Source organism: Macaca thibetana, chromosome 2, assembly GCF_024542745.1.
Source record: "Macaca thibetana thibetana isolate TM-01 chromosome 2, ASM2454274v1, whole genome shotgun sequence".
In the NCBI taxonomy this organism is placed as follows: Eukaryota; Metazoa; Chordata; class Mammalia; order Primates; family Cercopithecidae; genus Macaca; species Macaca thibetana.
In genome coordinates, this window is record NC_065579.1 from 117475305 (window position 1) to 117480906 (window position 5602).

The following is a 5602-nucleotide window of genomic DNA, read 5'->3' on the forward strand; positions in this document are numbered from 1 at the left end:
GAAGCATTGTGCAGGTTCTAGAATCCTGGTGCCAGTAACTCAGCTTATTATTGTACATACTCTGTTATTCCTGGGGTCAAATGGAATCCAATATAATCCTAGGCAATTAATATATGTTAAAATAGAATTTGACCATAATATGGTCATGTCCTGTGCACCAGTACTACAATTATTCAAGAAGGTTATGTGAGTATTTGTTTGCACTTATAATTAGTGATAACTTCATAATTAGGGATAATCTTGTAACCACTGCATTGTAGACAGGTGGGTGTTATGGTCAGGAGACAGGCTGAAGTTAATTGACAAGAAAGTCTTTAGCTTCTTGAAGGCAAGGATGATAGCTTTTTCTTTTCTGTGTCTTTTGCACCCAGAACACTGCTTGGCACTTTGGAGGCAGAGAATTTGGAAGAGGACAGCATGGTGGGCAGGGTGAAGAAAGGAGGAAGAAAATGAAAGAAGGAAGAAAGGGAGGAAAGAAAGCTGATCTGAGCTCTGGACCAGTGGTTCTCAATTCTGGCTATGTATTAGAATCACCAAGGGACTTTTCTGTTTTAGTTTTTAGAGTATAACACACACAACAGAAGTACCCACATTGTCAGTGTGCAGCTTGATTGACACACCACAAAAAACAGAACACCAATGGCCTCTCAGAAGCTCTTCGTTTGTCCTTTTCCAGTCACTACCCCAGTAAAGGATAACTACTCTCTGTAATTCCAACACTACATCTGAGTTTTCGCTGTTTTTGAAATTTATGTCATTGCTGTAATCAGAATATGTTCTTTGGTGTCTAGCTTCTTTCACTCAACATTATGTTTGAGATTTGTTCATTTTGTTGTGTGTAATATTAGTATGTTTATTCTCACTGTTTATAGTGTTCCTATAAACAGTGTGAGTATAAAACATACCATTCTACTCTTGATAGGCAGGCAATTGGTTCCTTTTCCAGTTTTGACTGTTTTGAATAGTACTGTGGTGAATATTTTTGGGCATGTCTTTTGGTGTACAATAGGGACATTTGTATTGGGGATGTATTTCTGTTGGGAGTGGAATTTCTAGAACACAGGGCATGTATATGTTCGGCTTTAATAGATATTGGCAGTTACTTTTCTAAAGTGGTTGTACCATAGTACATGTGTACCTCTGGTGTGTAAGAGTTTCACTTGCTCCACATCTCATTCGTACTTGGTTTTGCATGTCTGTCATTTTCACCATGTTGGTAGGCGTGTTATTAGTATTGCTTGGTAGTTTTAAGGTGCATTTGCTTGATGATTAATGAAGTTGAGTACCTTTTCCTGTGCCTATTGATCATTTGTTTAACCAATGTTTTAAAATAATTACTCTAGTCTTTTGTCCAATATTCCTTTGAGATTTTTGTCTTTTACTTCTTGATTTGTAGGAGTTCTTAATACATTGTGAATATAAGCCTTTGTTAGATATATGCATTGTAAATCTCCTCTCTAAGACTTGTTTTTTCACTTAATGCTATATTATGATGAAAGGGTCTTCTTAATTTTAAATAAAATCTTCATTAGATTCCTTTCTGGTAGGGCTTTTAGTGTATATTCATGAAATTTTTACCTATTCTAAGGTCATAGATATATGATCTTACCTTTTTTTCTAAAAGCTTTATTATTCTACCTTCTTTATTTAGACATACAATCCATTTGGGACCAGTATTTGTATGTAGTATGAAGCTGGGGTCAAGATACAATTACATTTTCCATTTGGATGTCCAGTTGACTTAGCTTCATTTACCTTTCCAAACTGTACTGTAGTATTTCTTTATCAAAAATCAGGTGACTAATTATGTGTGGGTTTGTTTCTGGACTCTCTATTCTGTTCCATGCTTCATTTTGTGTATCCTTGTACCAATACCAACCACACTGACTTAACTATTATAGATCGATAATAGGTTTTGTTATATAAGTAAGTGTAAGTCCTACAGATTTGTTCTTCTTCAAGACTGTCTTGGTTATGCTTAGATCTTTGCATTTCATTCTGATTCTATCATCATCTTGTCAGTTTATACCAAAAACAACATACTGAGATTTTGAGATTACATTGAATATATAGATCAGTTTGGGAGAACTGACAACTTGGAATATTGTCTTCTTTGTATTCATGTGCATGGCATATTTACTTAGGTTTTCTTGTGTAATGTTTTATAGTTTTTAGTGGTAAACAGTCTTGTGTAGCTTTTGTTTGATTTATTCTTTGGTATTTGATACACTTGATGCTACTAAATGGTACCTGAGTTGCTTTTTAAAAATGCCAATGCATATGCCATGTGCTCTAGAGATTCTTATATAATTAGCTTTAGTATTGTAATATGCAGCCAAGTTTTGAGTACTTCTGTTGTAGATCTATCTTTTTGCCTGCTTTAGGCAAATCAGTTGACCCTTGGAGCTATCATTTTATTATTTAAAAATATGCAATAAGATTATCTGCCTCACCAGTTCAAGAATATTCTGCTTTTAATTTGATGCTGAATGTAAAACCCAGAAGCATAATAATTTGACCTAGATGCTTTATTTTTAAAGGTAGATGACAAAATTAACTTTATTTATAAAATACGGTAAAACTGAACTAATTTGAAGTTGATTTGATCACATTAGCCTGAGGCCTCAAAACTCTGAAGAGTAAAAACAGCAGTCATCAAGATGATGTGACTTTTTCCCTTACTCATAAGCAACCCCTCCTATGTTTCATTTAGGCCCTGTTTATGCTTATGTCCTAAACAATTCTAACTAGCTTGATTATCAGAATTTCCAGACTTCAACATAATAGAAGAGGCAAGAAGAATAGTGTAAAAGCCAAGACCACCAGAGATAAACCCATAAACATCAGGAAAGCAACTGTGACAGAAACAGCAAAGACAGAAGGGCTTAAAAATAGAAGGCTGGGCCCTTTAGTGTAAGTATAGGAACAAAATGCATCAGGAGCATAACATTGGAGAGGATTATTTTATTACACACAGTTTTGTATCTAGTTATCAGTATTTAAGCCCCCAATTAGCATCAAAAAAAAAAAAAATGCTGTGTGCTTTTTTCAAAGATGGCAGGAAAATGAGTAACATATTTCAAAGAATTTTCAAAAAGAATAATTAAGGTAGAATATTGGCTTTTCTTCTATCTGAAAATACACTCAAATGGTATTGCTCAACTCCTGGAAATATTAGACAAATGGTATTTTCATTTACCACCTCTCATTGGGTAAAGAGGTAAGCCCTTTCAAACCTGTCTCATTCTATTACACTTTATGAGAAAATGCTATTAAATACCACCTGCACAGCTCTATGTGTATGTGTGGGGGGGGGGAGGAGGTGGAGGGAGGACATCTGAAGTCATCTCTTGAAGAGTGAGTGTCCCAGATTTAACCCTTTTCTTTATAGCCTTATTTGTCATTTAGATGGTTTAGACCTAATGGTTACGATCTTGCCTGACTCCTTCATTTGATTTCCCTATGTTGTCTTCAGAAGCAAATTTGGAAGCAGAATATTTCCATGGGAAACGGAATTATTTTTCCCTGGAGCTGCATTTCACCAATTTCTGCTCCAATACCTCTATACCAAATTCTAAAATAGAATGATCGATATTGCTTTTTATTTGTAAAGTTAGACTCCATGAAGCCATTATTTACCATATAAGAAGCCAGAGCACATATTTGCTCACATTGAGATAAACTAACGCTAGACAAAAGTCCCCCAAAATATCTGGGAAAATCCCAGGGATCTGGCTGACAGATGTTGCTTTGTGCCTACAAATAAGCAAACACATCTGCAAGAGCCAGACCTTTGAGCATTTCTGTGCTTGAAATCAGCAAACACTAATTCAGTCAACAAATATTTATTCAGCTATCTGCTCTGTGTCTGAGGCTGGAGATAGCTATCTGGTCAACCGAATCATGGCCCTGACCTATAGGCCTATGAGACTGGGTTGCCAATTACCACATTGTAAAAGTTTCCCAGTGTTAGCATTACAAAGAAATCTACTCAACATTGGAGTTGCTCTATTTACTGATTGAAAGAAGCCTAGTGCCTTAAAAGAATTGAGATATGGTTCCTCAAAAGGTTTTCTCAGCTGTAATTTGGGATAGCAAGTGGCATATTACGGAAAGCCATCTGGCTTCGTGGCTATGATGGACAGAATCTGGAGCATGACTCCTCAGTTCTGGTCTCAGCACTACCACCTATTAGCTGTGTGATTGTATGGCCGTTTATAAACTTCTTTGGTTCTCAGTTTTCTCATCTATCAAATGGGAGTAACATTAATACCTTCCTCATAGTTTGTTGCTAAAATGAGTAAGTGAGTTAATACATGTAAAGCATTTACGCAAGTGCCTGGTTCTTAACAAGCTATCACACACAGTGGCATAGGGGTGGGAGAGGCTGTGTCTGTGATATGGCCTAGGGGTGGGGAGAAGTGTTTGATTGATAACACTGTTTAGAATTTCTGATGCTTGATGATAACAAGCAGCAGGCTGATTGTAGTCCAGTTTATTACTGTTTTTAAATTGCTCACAGGCAATGCACCCTCTTCGTGCTGGCACCTGGGCAGTCTGCATCTGTTCCCCCCAGCCCCCAACACTAGGTCCATCAGGACCACTTATCCATTTAAGGAAGTTGTTTTCTCCATATTTAATCATCAAAATCTTTGGCCTTTAAATTATAGGTTGGTGACTATGCATAAAAAATTGCTTCAATAACTAACACTCGCTAAACATTTTCTATGTGCCAGGCATGGTGTCAATTTCTTTAAATGCTATATTTCATTTAATCCTTACATACATTTTATGAGGCACATAACTTATAATCCCCATTTTACAGATGAGGAAACTGAAGCTATAAGGCAAGATTTTTCCAGCCTTGGCAATATTGACATTTTCGACTGGATGATTATTCGCTGTGGAGGCTGCTTTGTGGATTGTAGGATGTTTAGCAGAATCTCTGGCCTCTACCCACAAGAGGCTAGATTGTGACAGGCTGTCAGTTGTGAAAACAAAAAAAATGTCTCCAGATATTACCAAATGTTCCCCGACAGTAGGGAAAGGGGGATAGTAAACCCCATTTCCTCACTCCATTAGAGAACCACTGTTATAAAGGATAAGTAGCTTCTCCATCTTCTCTCAGCTAGAAAACGAAAGAATTAGGATTTTAATTCAGGCAGTTTTAACCATATGTACTATTACATTCTCATCCAGTGCAGTGGGGTCTCAAATTGTTGTCCTGAGACCAGTAGCATCAGCATCTCCTGGTATTGGAACTGCAAATTCTTGAGTCTTGCCTCAAACATATTGAATTAGAAATTCTGAGGGCAGGATCCAGCTCCGAGTGATTCTGAAATATGCTAAAGTTTGAGAACCACTGGTGTAGTTCAATGTTTCTCAATGTCGGCTTTACATTAGAATCACCTGAGGTAGCTTTTAAAAAACACTGATCTTCAGACCTTATTCCAGACCAGCTGATCAGAATCCCTGGTGTTGGACCAAGACAATCGATGTATTTTATGCTTTTTTTTTTTTTTAATTTTTAAGCTCCCCCTGGTAATTTTAATGTGTAGCCATAGTTGAGAGTCGTTGGTCTTGTGGGAAAAGTAGTGTCTGT